At 44.4% G+C, this 17,959-nt stretch overlaps 2 long non-coding RNA genes across 2 annotated transcripts; one reads left to right on the top strand and one right to left on the bottom strand.

The window, feature by feature from the left end:
• Nucleotides 1-7,650: 7,650 nt before the first annotated feature.
• Nucleotides 7,651-9,892, bottom strand: LOC148818777 (uncharacterized). The gene is made up of 2 exons (XR_016094397.1): nt 9,018-9,892; nt 7,651-8,621 (listed from the first exon to the last, which is right to left on the bottom strand). It is a non-coding gene; the product is annotated as an uncharacterized LOC148818777 (long non-coding RNA).
• On the top strand, nt 9,848-13,550 carry LOC148818776 (uncharacterized). The gene is made up of 2 exons (XR_016094398.1): nt 9,848-12,731; nt 13,021-13,550. It is a non-coding gene; the product is annotated as an uncharacterized LOC148818776 (long non-coding RNA).
• Nucleotides 13,551-17,959: the final 4,409 nt, after the last annotated feature.

Below are 17,959 nucleotides of genomic sequence, written 5' to 3'. Positions count from 1 at the left end.
CGAGTCGGCTCACGCTGCTGATAAATTCGACCTCATTGTGTTTTCTTCTTTCTTTATCGTGCAATAATAGAAATCCTTTACGATGCACGCAAGACTACATTACTGATCACCGGAGTACATTATACAGGCAAATAAAGATAAGGGACGCACAGCTTTCATGTTGTGATATTTAGACATGGTTTGGAGACGTTCCCTCGTGTGTATTTTGAATTATTCAAATGCGAGTCGCTTCAATTTGGAAGCGCATAATTTCAGTGCATGAGCTTACCTGTTATATTGGGCGAGATTTCACACGGATAATCAAACAAGAACGAGTTTGCCCTGGACTCCATTCCACTGCCGAACCTGAAAGTCAGAGCATGAGAACGGACGTATTGTATGGCGATTGTGGTGTTGCTCGACCACATAAATTAGGCGAGAAGTACAATCTGCTTTTACGACATTCGGTCTAATTATTAAATGTTCGATTAGTTCTTATCTTTAGGCTATTTATACATATAATAACGAGCAAGTATAATGATTAAGTCAATGATAAATTATATTTTATATTCGGTTCAGCAGTATTGAGCAGTAAAATAACATCTATTTCTCACCGATAAATGTCAGAATTAGAAACCTTCTTTACACAATTGTGCCGATCAGTTCAGAGTGTTTTAAAAACAGGACAAAACAAAAACAAACATAAGGTTTCTGGGCTGCTTCGAAAAAGACAGTTATCATCTATATTACTTTTAAATCTATGCACACTATGTATCTTTACCGGGTCAATTCAATGTACAATTGTGTAATGATGCCACCTTAACCTTAACCTTCATACAATATTTGTTTGACAGTAGTCATGTTTTTTTCCAGTTATTTAGTTTCCCCAAAGAGGTGCTCCAAAATAGTTTGACAAGATATTGTGAGATTGCAAGAGGGATCTTAAATATCTATTAGTACAAGTGAAACTAAATCTGTTTCCTTGTAGTCTAATAAAGGTTGTAAATTCTTCCATAGTTTCTTAAAAGCATCGCTACCTCTCTAGGGGTAGCCTTGGTTACGAGGTATTGTTATCAGACTTAACACAAACATTATATCTAATCACAAAATCTGCTTAATTCTACATTTCGTCATCCACATCAGTTAATTTCTTGACCCCAATTATACTATTTTAAACCCAGTTTTCAAAGCACGGGTTTATGTCTCAAAGTTATTTCTCTGTATTCTAGATGGTGCATCTATGGGGGGTATGTTTATCCGTAAGAGACCACGTGAGAACTTCATGGAAGCTGGCAAGTTTGGGGGGGGGGGGGTCCTAGCATCCAAATGACATTCAAGTAAAACTCTATGCCCTCTACTTCCTGAAAGATTAAATTAGGGGAAACATACACCACCTACACTGCTCAATTTTGTAAATAATTCTCTATCGGTATCAATACTAGATGCTCTACAACCTGAAGCCTTTAGGCCTCCTTCTGTCTGTGTTTGACGAATAACAACCATGAATAAAGTGTTTTTTTATTTTACTAAGGTAGAGAACATCAAATCACAAATCACATTTTTGAAAATCTTAATACCAAGAAATGGAATCGCATCTTTTACATGGTTATTACATGTGGAGCAGACACTTTCCAACAGCCACCAATTCACTTTTCTGATATGTAAAGAAAGACCAGATACAGAGGAAATGACTTGTAAACACACTTAATTGCTTTGTCCACCTCTGCGCTCTCTCTCAGAGAGACAGTTGTATCCTCAGCCAATTGGGAACACCTGTAATCTCTTTATCCTGTACTTGAACACCCTGAAACTATTTGTTATAGGAGTGTAGGCAGTGGGAAGAGGAATGGGCTCGTGTCGAATTGCCTTACCCATTCCCAATCTGCAGGAGGTCCCACGACGGCAGGTAGCTGCTCCAGTCGCTGGAGCTCAGTTCGCTGTCGAGGGAGGACGAGGGCTCTGGCTCGGGGGAATCACGGCTCCACAGCTCCTACCTGTTGCAGAGTGTTTCTGCCCTCCTGATGGCCTCTGTGTTTTAGAAGGATCTGTCTCTTTTCGCTTGCTTACACCACAGGTTTCATCGACGATAGTGTGCATCCTGGAGCAGTGAGTTATCGGTCTTATTTCTACCGAGAAACAGTTCAAGCCCTCACAAAACAATAACCGGGAGACGGTATGTGAAAAAGTATTGTAAGACTTGCAGAGTAGATTTGAATAGACAGTGGACGTCACACTGCGTGCTTGAATATCAGAGATTCAATTCATTCTTTCCTGCAGGTTAACCTCCTGGTTGACATTGTACCGCTGTCACTTCTTCACAAACTCATAATTCGCCGTGTTCAATTTTGTGTTGAGTTACAGGAACCTCAGCGTCAGATGAAATACTCCTCAGCGCCCCAGGGAGACTGGAGGACTGGCCAGATTTTCAGCTTTATTACCGGGTCCTTCGGCTCGGGGCTGTTGAGCAAAGTGCTCCCCTCTGCTGGAGAGCCACAGGGGCACTACAGAGCGGCCTCGTCTTCCCTGCTCCTGCCCGTGCTTGTGGTCGGCCAGCGTGACCGCGCGCAAGACAAGGTAGCGCATTCGTGGTGTAAATACAGAATGTTCACTAGCTGACTGAGGAAAGTTACAGAGACGGGAGTATACGTTCTGAAATAATGTGAACCACTGTTACTACACACAGACAGACTACTCAAAAATCACGTGGCTTTTTAAGGTCATTTTGTCTGCCTAAAGTATGTTAGATTTGTCACAGCAAAGAGTTTGAATACTTACAGAATGCAGCAGCTAGAATTGTTACTTGGAGCAGAAAGTATGACCACATAACCCCCATACTTATCTCTCTTCATTGGCTTCCTATCAGGTACAGGGCGGACTTCAAAATCCTTCTACTTACTTACAAGGCTCTCAGAGGTCAGGCACCTGTCCTGCCTCGCAGGGATGCTGCAGAGGAGAAATACTGTACACAGCATGGTTTCAGAGGCCTGTCTGTCATGGGCTGGGCACCATGTGACTTGAATGCTGCATCAGTGCCATGGATCCCAGAGGGGCATCGTGGATACAGCTATCGTTTAGGAGGATTCTGCTGGTCTGCAGAGACCTGCATGGGGTACTGACATACAGACGACGTGATGGATGGATGGATTAATACCCGCATTCATTTATTTCTTTTTTTTTTAATGATCTAATGTTAGCATGCCCAAAGGGGTTGGGCAGCCAGCTGACCTTGGACCCCTAGAGGATTTTATTCTCCTTACTGAGGAGTCTTTGGTTCCTTTCCTCCATTGTCTTCAGTTCTGTATTCACAAAATGTATATTTACTTGCATTGTTAAGCGCCTTGGGGCAACCTTGTTGTGAAAGGCGCTATATGAAAATAAATTGAATTGAATTGAATGACAGAGTCACGGCTTTTCCAGTTTCCTCTCCTATTATCTTCTTTATCTGCACTCTCAAACGCAGTGAAACCTTGAACCTTTCAACGGGACCACTGTCGTTCTACATCAAAATGACTTTAACTAGGACGGAGACTTGAATGGGATGAAAAAGGAAAAGGCATTACTTGCAGGAACAAATTAAACTTACACGTGATCACTTGCTAAACAAAGTGATTCATTGGAGTGGAGGCGGTGAAAGCTTTGTGAATCAACTTACAAAAGGATACATGTAAGAAACGTAGCTCCCCTTGAAAAATCTATGAGCGTTATGTGGAGGTGAAAGTATTGTTCAATTATTGTAATAAAGCTCACTCAATTGAGACCCATGTTGGAAAAGTACCAGAGTATTCTCATCTAAGAGGAAATACTAACAAGTAGGATGTTAAAATGAAATGCATTAAAAACTGAATGATCTTCAGTAGCTAAATGATTATTGAGCTCTGGGTCACAGTGCTCCTGAAAAAAAAATCAAATTTCAGAGCTTGCGACCTCACCTAACGAAAAGCAGTTTGCGTAGCAGGGAAAGACTGGACTCCCACTGGGGATTTTTGCTTTTCATCCCGATGGTGATGTGCACCATATAGAACGTTGCTGGACCCATGTGCAATTGGTGTCATTTCTAATCTAGAGGTCGAAGCTGTGAAACTTTCAAAGAGATGGAAGATCTCTTGCGAGACACCGATTCACAGAAGGGGCTAATGAGATCTGTGCTTGAAGTCTCATTGTGCTGCACTATTTCATTTTTCAGGGGGCACGACTCACAGTTATCTAAAATCATTTCAGTGACGGACTAAACAGGCCTCTAGCAAAGACTCGGGAATGGACACAGACCTTATCATCTCTGCTCCCCGGGAAGCGTACAGAGATCACATTAGACGTGTTGCTCAAGCTCTTTATTGTCACGTACAGTAAGCCCAGCAGTCTGGTCAGTGCGGGATGTGTTCTGTCCTGACGGCAGGGTCAGCAGCCAGAGGAGACCTGAAACACAAGACGGAGAGGTAAGACATTGATTCCGACAGAGAGAGCTTTCACACCGGATTACTGACAAGAGGAGCAATAAGAGAAGAGTAATAAAGACACGCCGAAGAGAATATTCTCATCTAAGAGGAAATATTAACAAGTAGGATGTGAAAATGAAAAGCATTAAAAACTGAATGATCCTCAGTAGCGAAATGATTACTGAGCTCTGGGTCACGGTGCTCTTGAAAAAAAATCAAATTTGAGCAGAGACGCCCACGGACAGCAGGTGAGTGAATGAGTTGTTTATTTTGTTTCCTGTGAATTATGTAGAATTCACAACGTTTTCCACTTGTACAGGAAACCCACTGAGAGCAGATTCACTTCTTCTGCACTAGAATGAATGATTTCCATCTTCACTCTAGGGTACTGTACTTTATAGCACTGTATTGTATTCTGCATATATGTCTGTTATTTATACATTTTCTTTCTCACTTTGTCTCTCTGTCCATTTGTATCAGTTTTTTGGAGAGCACCATCACACCAACATTTATTCTACTGCCTTATTAAGCAAATGTCTCTACTGAATTCTTTTTATATATAAAACACATTTTTTGACATGATATACACAAATGGCTAATTATACTTTCCGATTATATTTCCATCTTAGAAATGAAGCATTTCTCTCCTGCAGTTTGAGGTTGTTAAATAGAAAAAAAGGATCACCCCAGGGCTGAATCTTCTCTCTCTCTTACACACTTTGTTCACGAATGATTACAAGAGCAAACACATAGACTGACTTCTCACAAAGTGTGTCGATGACACAGTCCTGGTCAGCTTACTAAAGGACCCAGAAAATCACCACGGGCCATTCTGAACAGTTTCACGGAATGGTCTGTTGACTTCTCTTTGATGGTTCATGTTACAAGAGCAAAACAATACTCACCGATTTGAGGATAATTGCGCCATCCCTCCAGCCTACTGAAATGAACCGTCAGACTGCAGAAGCTGTCAGTGACTACAGGTCCTTGGGACTGGTCAGAGAAACCTGAGACGAGACAAACGTTGTGAGACCATTTATAAGCTTGTGACCTCAAATTAAACAGAAGTCAGACATTTTCAAAGGGGGCAACACCGCGGCACAGTGGTTAGCATCGCTGCCTCATAGCACCGGGGCCCTGGGTTTGATTCCGGGGATGCTGTCTGCGTGGAGTCTGCGTGTTTGTTCGCGCTGCAGGGGATACCTCACCCCCACAGGGCACACAGACACAAACTCACACCACAGCCCATTTTTCCACAACACAATCAACCCGCCAGTATCGGTTTGTGTTCAGTGCTGGGGAGGTGCCTTGTCCTTGCAGAACAAAAACAAGGTGATCAGGACTGACGGCAAGATTCAGGTATTCAAGTACCCAGTAAATCCAGGGCTCAAATGGGGGAACTGTTTCACGAGCTACACAATATCCTCACACATGATGACAGAGCCTCGGAAAGCCGTGTGGAGAGTGAGGTGCTCGTACCCAGCCGGAGTTAAAAGACCACGCATTGAGCACTATCGATCTATCCAACCCAGAAAAGCACACATCTCTGTGATACAGAGGCTAAAGCAACATGTGAGTAAAGGATTTTGAATCAGCAATTGTGCTGATGAGCCAGTCAGCGATTTTTCAGAAACAGCAAAAATGTCAGCCTCCGGGAGCTGCAGAAGATTGTGAGATATAAAGGAGTGAAACCAGGGCAGGAGAAACCGATTCCTCGTGCAGGAAGCTGAGGAAAAAGATGCACACCCTGCAGACTGAAAGGAAGACGGCACAAACTATCGGTAATGTCAGCCTCGAAGAAAGTGTAGTGCAGTGTGAGTTGCAACTAAGTTTTTGTTCAATCTTTTTTTGGTCTGAAAGAGACTATTTTGATTAGATGCATGCAATACTATTTCTTTCGCATTCTCTGTCTTTTTATGTCTTATTTGGATCACACCATAAAGTTCATAACCCAGCCAGTTGCTTTGGCTCGGAAAGCATCCCTCAGCAGGGACAGCCCTGATCCCCAAACACAGGGCTGCCCTTCCCACTGCCCGTCTGCTCTCTGCCCAGTGGAAGTAGTGCTTCTGCCCCGCAGCTGTGTGAGAGAAGATGAGCTGAGAACACTAACCCACCTCTGGAGAGGGAAGAGTCTCAGCTGGAGGGGAGGAGGAGCTGCCGGGCTGCCGCAGACAAGGCGCCGCTGAAATGATATAGAAATCTTTTAGAATCAAACGTCACCTGGCTCAGTGTTTAAGCTGTAGTACATGATCACATTAGATTATTAAAACATGCAGACTGCCATCTCCATTCTGTACAAACAAAGGGTTTTCCATTGTAGAAAACACCACCGCATATCCAAAGCGGAGTGCACTGGGACTGCAGTCCAGAGAAACCCATCATGTTACGAGAACTGGAGGCCATTTCACATCGAAACTGTAGAATAGGATTCTTTCTGCACACCCAGTACTTGGGGCTGTGTCAGAGGCTCCTCACCGGAAGAGACGTGCATTCCTGTTCGGCTCCTCTGGTTCTGCGATGATTTTAGACGTCGAATCGGGCAGGAGGCAGGCGCTCCTCGGAAGCTCTCGTCCCGTGCTATAACTCGGACCACGCGATGGCACAACTGCTTCCTCCATACAAACAGAAACTTCAAACAACAAAACCCAACAAGAAATCTGTGCACACTTGGACTCCTGCTGCAGCTGAGGAGCTGTCACGCACACACCTCCTGTTGCTCACAGAGAGAAACAGGCCCAGGGTCCCAGCACTGCCACCCACTGCGCCGCGGTCTCTCACCTTTTCACCTCCACATGCAGATCATGACGCGACCGGAGACTCGCCGATTAGATTAAAAAAGCCGGCTGTTTACCTCCTGGAGGTCAGATCGCAACAACGTTTACAGCTCCGTTGCCACGGCAACCACGTTTTATTGACAAAGTAAAATAAACACCGGAGAAAAGTTTGCAAACAAGACGGGAGCTAAGAAACACGAGGACAGTGGGTTTGCTTTATGTGCCGGGTCGATAAACCAGCGCTGCAGACACGTGAAATACAAGAAAACATACACACAAGGGAACACATAAGAGAGACATAGAAATACAAGACACGATAAATACGCTGAAATTGTATGAATATAATTAATTCTAACGTTCAATCAAATCAGCGAAACACGTGGGCAGGGCAGCCCGGTGAACTAGAGACTACATTACCCACAAGCCCTGTGGGCGACAACATTTTGACGTCATCGACTCGCGTCTTTTGTATTTTTTTAAGAATTTTTTATTAAACGTGTAAAGAATTTACAAAGAGAAATACAATCAGAGGATCAAATTAGGTACAAGAGAAGAAACACAAACAGAAAAATACACAGTTAACCGCCAGAGGTAATAAGTAAGTTATATGATTAAATTGTATTTTTTACACATATCATATGTTTTCCGTGCTTTATTATTTCTCACATTTTTAATAGAATTTAAATAGTGTTTCAGCTCCACCTCAAAAGAACTAAAAAGGGGAGTATTATTTGGATTTATGGATGTGAAATTTACCAAGAATGATTAATAAATTGACTATAAATAAATGCTCTTTTTCCAACTTTTCTACTAAACAGTACAATAAAATGTCAAAATCCTTCAATCTAACAAACACCTTTAACTGCCTGCAAACAAAACTCTGTAAATCCGTCCAAAACAGCTCAACAAACCTACACCTAACAAAGAAATGCACCAAAGATTCCTTTTCCCGCAGAACAAGTCTTTCCGATAGCGCTTTGAGACTCACCTCCGTGGACTCGTGTATCTCTGTCGCCACCCAGTGGACATTTCTCGGAAGTGTCACCGCCCGCCGTAATTCAGTAAAGTCCCGGAATTGAAATTGTGATTGGACGAGAGCCGTATCCGTCCCGCCTCCTGCCGAAATCTCGGCGCTGAATGGTTCAGAGCCGAGTCACTCAAGGCGAGGGCGGTATTTCCGTGGAAGAACACGGAAGTCCGCGGTGACTGGCTAGGAGCGGTGTCACTCACCCAAAGTAAGAGGAAGTCCCGCCTCTTGCCAGCCAACGGCGGTGATTGGACACGCCGTGCGCCACTCTTATGACGTCCCTTAACTGCGACGGATCCGGATCTGATGCGTGATTTGCGCGACAGCCGGTCCGTCGCTGAGATCGGTCTGGAGCCGCGGCCCAGGATGCTGTGGTTCCGCTCTCTGCTCGTCAAGCACTGCGGACTCCTGGAAAACCGCATTGCAGGGCAGAGAGTTATTGAACTCCAGACGTCGCTGGAGAGTTACTTTACTGGCGAGTCACCTCACGTTGTTGATTAATTCGACCTTATTGTGTTTTCTCTTCTTTAACATTTATATTGCAATAGTAAAAATGCTATTCATTACAATCATTACAGAGTACATTACAGATCACCGGGGTACATTATACAGGCCGATAAAGATAAGGTACGCACAGCTTTCATGTTGGGACATTTAGAAATAGTTTGGAGACGTGCCCTCATGTGTTTCAGATGTGACTTCTTTCCATTTGGAAGCGCCTTACTTCTACCAAGGAAAGAAAAGGCTTCGAAAATGAGATCGTAATGAAGAGATAGTAACGATCATTTCAGTGCGTGAGCTTACCTGTTATATTAGGCGAGATTTCACACGGATAATCAAACAAGAACGAGTTTGCCCTGGAATCCATTCCACTGCCGAACCTGAAAGTCAGAGCATGACTGCCGTCAGTCCGGATCCAGTGGAAGGCTGATCCACTCCGGGTTTTCCTATGCCGACAGTCCGGATCCAGTGGAAGGCTGATCCACTCCGGGTTTTCTGCTGCCGTCAGTCCGGATCCAGTGGAAGGCTGATCCACTCCGGGTTTTCTGCTGCCGACAGTCCGGATCCAGTGGAAGGCTGATCCACTGCGGGTTTTCCTATGTCGACAGTCCGGATCCAGTGGAAGGCTGATCCACTGCGGGTTTTCCTATGCCGACAGTCCGGATCCAGTGGAAGGCTGATCCACTGCGGGTTTTCCTATGCCGACAGTCCGGATCCAGTGGAAGGCTGATCCACTGCGGGTTTTCTGCTGCCGACAGTCCGGATCCAGTGGAAGGCTGATCCACTCCGGGTTTTCTGCTGCCGTCAGTCCGCATCCAGTGGAAGGCTGATCCACTCCGGGTTTTCTGCTGCCGGCAGTCCGGATCCAGTGGAAGGCTGATCCACTGCGGGTTTTCCTATGCCGACAGTCCGGATCCAGTGGAAGGCTGATCCACTGCGGGTTTTCCTATGCCGACAGTCCGGATCCAGTGGAAGGCTGATCCACTCCGGGTTTTCTGCTGCCGTCAGTCCGCATCCAGTGGAAGGCTGATCCACTCCGGGTTTTCTGCTGCCGGCAGTCCGGATCCAGTGGAAGGCTGATCCACTCCGGGTTTTCTGCTGCCGACAGTCCGGATCCAGTGGAAGGCTGATCCACTCCGGGTTTTCCTATGCCGACACTCTATACTCTTCTCCAGAAGCTTAAGGAGAAATTATGAAAAAAAGTTTATGAAAACGTTTTATGAAAAGACCACGGCGCTGGGGTCAATGTGGGACGCCGGATCTACGCGGAAGCAGCCGGAAGTCAGAACAACGCGTCACTTTTGAATTGTTTTTTTTACATTTTTTAAAGTAAGCATTAACAAGAACAAAGAATACAATACAAATACAAGTACCGGTCTGTCGCTGAGCTCGGTGTGGTTCCGCTCTCTGCTCGTCAAGCACTGCGTTATTAGTGAACTCCAGACACCGCTGGAGAGTGTATTTACCGGCGAGTCGGCTCACGCTGCTGATAAATTCGACATCATTGTGTTTTCTTCTTTCTTTATCGTGCAATAATAGAAATCCTTTACGATGCACGCAAGACTACATTACTGATCACCGGAGTACATTATACAGGCAAATAAAGATAAGGGACGCACAGCTTTCATGTTGTGATATTTAGACATGGTTTGGAGACGTTCCCTCGTGTGTATTTTGAATTATTCAAATGCGAGTCGCTTCAATTTGGAAGCGCATAATTTCAGTGCATGAGCTTACCTGTTATATTGGGCGAGATTTCACACGGATAATCAAACAAGAACGAGTTTGCCCTGGACTCCATTCCACTGCCGAACCTGAAAGTCAGAGCATGAGAACGGACGTATTGTATGGCGATTGTGGTGTTGCTCGACCACATAAATTAGGCGAGAAGTACAATCTGCTTTTACGACATTCGGTCTAATTATTAAATGTTCGATTAGTTCTTATCTTTAGGCTATTTATACATATAATAACGAGCAAGTATAATGATTAAGTCAATGATAAATTATATTTTATATTCGGTTCAGCAGTATTGAGCAGTAAAATAACATCTATTTCTCACCGATAAATGTCAGAATTAGAAACCTTCTTTACACAATTGTGCCGATCAGTTCAGAGTGTTTTAAAAACAGGACAAAACAAAAACAAACATAAGGTTTCTGGGCTGCTTCGAAAAAGACAGTTATCATCTATATTACTTTTAAATCTATGCACACTATGTATCTTTACCGGGTCAATTCAATGTACAATTGTGTAATGATGCCACCTTAACCTTAACCTTCATACAATATTTGTTTGACAGTAGTCATGTTTTTTTCCAGTTATTTAGTTTCCCCAAAGAGGTGCTCCAAAATAGTTTGACAAGATATTGTGAGATTGCAAGAGGGATCTTAAATATCTATTAGTACAAGTGAAACTAAATCTGTTTCCTTGTAGTCTAATAAAGGTTGTAAATTCTTCCATAGTTTCTTAAAAGCATCGCTACCTCTCTAGGGGTAGCCTTGGTTACGAGGTATTGTTATCAGACTTAACACAAACATTATATCTAATCACAAAATCTGCTTAATTCTACATTTCGTCATCCACATCAGTTAATTTCTTGACCCCAATTATACTATTTTAAACCCAGTTTTCAAAGCACGGGTTTATGTCTCAAAGTTATTTCTCTGTATTCTAGATGGTGCATCTATGGGGGGTATGTTTATCCGTAAGAGACCACGTGAGAACTTCATGGAAGCTGGCAAGTTTGGGGGGGGTCCTAGCATCCAAATGACATTCAAGTAAAACTCTATGCCCTCTACTTCCTGAAAGATTAAATTAGGGGAAACATACACCACCTACACTGCTCAATTTTGTAAATAATTCTCTATCGGTATCAATACTAGATGCTCTACAACCTGAAGCATTCAGGCCTCCTTCTGTCTGTGTTTGACAAATAACAACCATGAATAAAGTTTTTTTTTATTTTACTAAGGTAGAGAACATCAAATCACAAATCACATTTTTGAAAATCTTAATACCAAGAAATGTAATCGCATCTTTTACATGGTTATTACATGTGGAGCAGACACTTTCCAACAGCCACCAATTCACTTTTCTGATATGTAAAGAAAGACCAGATACAGAGGAAATGACTTGTAAACACACTTAATTGCTTTGTCCACCTCTGTGCGCTTTCTCAGAGAGACAGTTGTATCCTCAGCCAATTGGGAACACCTGTAATCTCTTTATCCTGTACTTGAACACCCTGAAACTATTTGTTGTAGGAGTGTAAGCAGTGGGAAGAGGAATGGGCTCGTGTCGAATTGCCTTACCCATTCCCAATCTGCAGGAGGTCCCACGACGGCAGGTAGCTGCTCCAGTCGCTGGAGCTCAGTTCGCTGTCGAGGAAGGACGAGGTCTCTGGCTCGGGGGAATCACGGCTCCACAGCTCCTACCTGTTGCAGAGTGTTTCTGCCCTCCTGATGGCCTCTGTGTTTTAGAAGGATCTGTCTCTTTTCGCTTGCTTACACCACAGGTTTCATCGACGATAGTGTGCATCCTGGAGCAGTGAGTTATCGGTCTTATTTCTACTGAGAAACAGTTCAAGCCCTCACAAAACAATAACCAGGAGACGGTATATGAAAAAGTATTGTAAGACTTGCAGAGTAGATTTGAATAGACAGTGGACGTCACACTGCGTGCTTGAATATCAGAGATTCAATTCATTCTTTCCTGCAGTTTAACCTCCTGGTTGACATTGTACCGCTGTCACTTCTTCACAAACTCATAACTCGCCGTGTTCAATTTTGTGTTGAGTTACAGGAACCTCAGCATCAGATGAAATACTCTTCAGCGCCCCAGGGAGACTGGGGGACTGGCCAGATTTTCAGCTTTATTACCGGGTCCTTCGGCTCGGGGCTGGTGAGCAAAGTGCTCCCCTCTGCTGGAGAGCCACAGGGGCACTACAGAGCGGCCTCGTCTTCCCTGCTCCTGCCCGTGCTTGTGGTCGGCCAGCGTGACCGCGCGCAAGACAAGGTAGCGCATTCGTGGTGTAAATACAGAATGTTCACTAGCTGACTGAGGAAAGTTACAGAGACGGGAGTATACGTTCTGAAATAATGTGAACCACTGTTACTACACACAGACAGACTACTCAAAAATCACGTGGCTTTTTAAGGTCATTTTGTCTGCCTAAAGTATGTTAGATTTGTCACAGCAAAGAGTTTGAATACTTACAGAATGCAGCAGCTAGAATTGTTACTTGGAGCAGAAAGTATGACCACATAACCCCCATACTTATCTCTCTTCATTGGCTTCCTATCAGGTACAGGGCGGACTTCAAAATCCTTCTACTTACTTACAAGGCTCTCAGAGGTCAGGCACCTCTCCTGCCTCGCAGGGATGCTGCAGAGGAGAAATACTGTACACAGCATGGTTTCAGAGGCCTGTCTGTCATGGGCTGGGCACCATGTGACTTGAATGCTGCATCAGTGCCATGGATCCCAGAGGGGCATCGTGGATACAGCTATCGTTTAGGAGGATTCTGCTGGTCTGCAGAGACCTGCATGGGGTACTGACATACAGACGACGTGATGGATGGATGGATTAATACCCGCATTCATTTATTTTATTTTTTTTAATGATCTCATGTTAGCATGCCCAAAGGGGTTGGGCAGCCAGTTGACCTTTGACCCCTAGAGGATTTTATTCTCCTTACTGAGGAGTCTTTGGTTCCTTTCCTCCATTGTCTTCAGTTCTGTATTCACAAAATGTATATTTACTTGCATTGTTAAGCGCCTTGGGGCAACCTTGTTGTGAAAGGCGCTATATGAAAATAAATTGAATTGAATTGAATGACAGAGTCACGGCTTTTCCAGTTTCCTCTCCTATTATCTTCTTTATCTGCACTCTCAAACGCAGTGAAACCTTGAACCTTTCAACGGGACCACTGTCGTTCTACATCAAAATGACTAACTAGGACGGAGACTTGAATGGGATGAAAAAGGAAAAGGCATTACTTGCAGGAAGAAATTAAACTGTTACACGTGATCACTTGCTAAACAAAGTGATTCATTGGAGTGGAGGCAGTGAAAGCTTTGTGAATCAACTTACAAAAGGATACATGTAAGAAACGTAGCTCCCCTTGAAAAATCTATGAGCGTTATGTGGAGGTGATAGTATTGTTCAATTATTGTAATAAAGCTCACTCAATTAAGACCCATGTTGGAAAAGTACCAGAGTATTCTCATCTAAGAGGAAATACTAACAAGTAGGATGTTAAAATGAAAAGCATTAAAAACTGAATGATCTTCAGTAGCTAAATGATTATTGAGCTCTGGGTCACAGTGCTCCTGAAAAAAAATCAAATTTCAGCAGAGACACCCACGGACAGCAGGTGAGCACCAAGCTGAGCCAGTGTATAAGTGTACGAATCACAGTTTCAAGGAGCTTTTTTCAGTTTCGTTCCACTGATCGGCCAACACGGGGGGCACTTCAGTCTTACTCGCCCTATTGCATTAAGAAACTGTACAACATTCTCCAATAAGAACTTGCGACCTCACCTAACGGAAAGCAATTTGCGTAGCAGGGAAAGACTGGACTCCCACTGGGGATTTTTGCTTTTCATCCCGATGGTGATGTGCACTATATAGAACGTTGCTGGACCCATGTGCAATTGGTGTCATTTCTAATCTAGAGGTCGAAGCTGTGAAACTTTCAAAGAGATGGAAGATCTCTTGCGAGACACCGATTCACAGAAGGGGCTAATGAGATCTTTGCTTGAAGTCTCATTGTGCTGCACTATTTCACTTTTCAGTGGGCACGACTCACAGGCATCTAAAATCATTTCAGTGACGGACTAAACAGGCCTCTAGCAAAGACTCGGGAACGGACACAGACCTTATCATCTCTGCTCCCCGGGAAGCGTACAGAGATCACATTAGACGTGTTGCTCAAGCTCTTTATTGTCACGTACAGTAAGCCCAGCAGTCTGGTCAGTGCGGGATGTGTTCTGTCCTGACGGCAGGGTCAGCAGCCAGAGGAGACCTGAAACACAAGACGGAGAGGTAAGACATTGATTCCGACAGAGAGAGCTTTCACACCGGATTACTGACAAGAGGAGCAATAAGAGAAGAGTTATAAAGACACGCCGAAGAGAATATTCTCATCTAAGAGGAAATATTAACAAGTAGGATGTTAAAATGAAAAGCATTAAAAACTGAATGATCTTCAGTAGCGAAATGATTACTGAGCTCTGGGTCACGGTGCTCTTGAAAAAAAATCAAATTTGAGCAGAGACGCCCACGGACAGCAGGTGAGTGAATGAGTTGTTTATTTTGTTTCCTGTGAATTATGTAGAATTCACAACGTTTTCCACTTGTACAGGAAAACCACTGAGAGCAGATTCACTTCTTCTGCACTAGAATGAATGATTTCCATCTTCACTCTAGGGTACTGTACTTTATAGCACTGTATTGTATTCTGCATATATGTCTGTTATTTATACATTTTCTTTCTCACTTTGTCTCTCTGTCCATTTGTATCAGTTTTTTGGAGAGCACCATCACACCAACATCACAACAACATTTATTCTACTGCCTTATTAAGCAAATGTCTCTACTGAATTCTTTTTATATATAAAACACATTTTTTGACATGATATACACAAATGGCTAATTATACTTTCCGATTATATTTCCATCTTAGAAATGAAGCATTTCTCTCCTGCAGTTTGAGGGCTGAATCCTCTCTCTCTCTTACACACTTTGTTCACGAATGATTACAAGAGCAAACACATAGACTGACTTCTCACAAAAAAAGGTGTCGATGACACAGTCCTGGTCAGCTTACTAAAGGACCCAGAAAATCACCACGGGCCATTCTGAACAGTTTCACGGAATGGTCTGTTGACTTCTCTTTGATGGTTCATGTTACAAGAGCAAAACAATACTCACCGATTTGAGGATAATTGCGCCATCCCTCCAGCCTACTGAAATGAACCGTCAGACTGCAGAAGCTGTCAGTGACTACAGGTCCTTGGGACTGGTCAGAGAAACCTGAGACGAGACAAACGTTGTGAGACCATTTATAAGCTTGTGACCTCAAATTAAACAGAAGTCAGACATTTTCAAAGGGGGCAACACCGCGGCACAGTGGTTAGCATCGCTGCCTCATAGCACCGGGGCCCTGGGTTTGATTCCGGGGGTGCTGTCTGTGTGGAGTCTGCGTGTTTGTTCGCGCTGCAGGGGATACCTCACCCCCACAGGGCACACAGACACAAACTCACACCACAGCCCATTTTTCCACAACACAATCAACCCGCCAGTATCGGTTTGTGTTCAGTGCTGGGGAGGTGCCTTGTCCTTGCAGAACAAAAACAAGGTGATCAGGACTGACGGCAAGATTCAGGTATTCAAGTACCCCGTAAATCCAGGGCTCAAATGGGGGAACTGTTTCACGAGCTACACAATATCCTCACACATGATGACAGAGCCTCGGAAAGCCGTGTGGAGAGTGAGGTGCTCGTACCCAGCCGGAGTTAAAAGACCACGCATTGAGCACTATCGATCTATCCAACCCAGAAAAGCACACATCTCTGTGATACAGAGGCTAAAGCAACATGTGAGTAAAGGATTTTGAATCAGCAATTGTGCTGATGAGCCAGTCAGCGATTTTTCAGAAACAGCAAAAATGTCAGCCTCCGGGAGCTGCAGAAGATTGTGAGATATAAAGGAGTGAAACCAGGGCAGGAGAAACCGATTCCTCGTGCAGGAAGCTGAGGAAAAAGATGCACACCCTGCAGACTGAAAGGAAGACGGCACAAACTATCGGTAATGTCAGCCTCGAAGAAAGTGTAGTGCAGTGTGAGTTGCAACTAAGTTTTTGTTCAATCTTTTTTTGGTCTGAAAGAGACTATTTTGATTAGATGCATGCAATACTATTTCTTTCGCATTCTCTGTCTTTTTATGTCTTATTTGGATCACACCATAAAGTTCATAACCCAGCCAGTTGCTTTGGCTCGGAAAGCATCCCTCAGCAGGGACAGCCCTGATCCCCAAACACAGGGCTGCCCTTCCCACTGCCCGTCTGCTCTCTGCCCAGTGGAAGTAGTGCTTCTGCCCCGCAGCTGTGTGAGAGAAGATGAGCTGAGAACACTAACCCACCTCTGGAGAGGGAAGAGTCTCAGCTGGAGGGGAGGAGGAGCTGCCGGGCTGCCGCAGACAAGGCGCCGCTGAAATGATATAGAAATCTTTTAGAATCAAACGTCACCTGGCTCAGTGTTTAAGCTGTAGTACATGATCACATTAGATTATTAAAACATGCAGACTGCCATCTCCATTCTGTACAAACAAAGGGTTTTCCATTGTAGAAAACACCACCGCATATCCAAAGCGGAGTGCACTGGGACTGCAGTCCAGAGAAACCCATCATGTTACGAGAACTGGAGGCCATTTCACACCGAAACTGTAGAATAGGATTCTTTCTGCACACCCAGTACTTGGGGCTGTGTCAGAGGCTCCTCACCGGAAGAGACGTGCATTCCTGTTCGGCTCCTCTGGTTCTGCGATGATTTTAGACGTCGAATCGGGCAGGAGGCAGGCGCTCCTCGGAAGCTCTCGTCCCGTGCTATAACTCGGACCACGCGATGGCACAACTGCTTCCTCCATACAAACAGAAACTTCAAACAACAAAACCCAACAAGAAATCTGTGCACACTTGGACTCCTGCTGCAGCTGAGGAGCTGTCACGCACACACCTCCTGTTGCTCACAGAGAGAAACAGGCCCAGGGTCCCAGCACTGCCACCCACTGCGCCGCGGTCTCTCACCTTTTCACCTCCACATGCAGATCATGACGCGACCGGAGACTCGCCGATTAGATTAAAAAAGCCGGCTGTTTACCTCCTGGAGGTCAGATCGCAACAACGTTTACAGCTCCGTTGCCACGGCAACCACGTTTTATTGACAAAGTAAAATAAACACCGGAGAAAAGTTTGCAAACAAGACGGGAGCTAAGAAACACGAGGACAGTGGGTTTGCTTTATGTGCCGGGTCGATAAACCAGCGCTGCAGACACGTGAAATACAAGAAAACATACACACAAGGGAACACATAAGAGAGACATAGAAATACAAGACACGATAAATACGCTGAAATTGTATGAATATAATTAATTCTAACGTTCAATCAAATCAGCGAAACACGTGGGCAGGGCAGCCCGGTGAACTAGAGACTACATTACCTACAAGCCCTGTGGGCGACAACA

The sequence above is a fragment of the Atractosteus spatula genome, chromosome 18, assembly GCF_055471065.1.
Source record: "Atractosteus spatula isolate fAtrSpa1 chromosome 18, fAtrSpa1.hap1, whole genome shotgun sequence".
Lineage (NCBI taxonomy): Eukaryota > Metazoa > Chordata > Actinopteri > Semionotiformes > Lepisosteidae > Atractosteus > Atractosteus spatula.
Note: the sequence above shows the minus strand (reverse complement) of the source record. Positions and strands in the feature narration are given on the sequence as shown.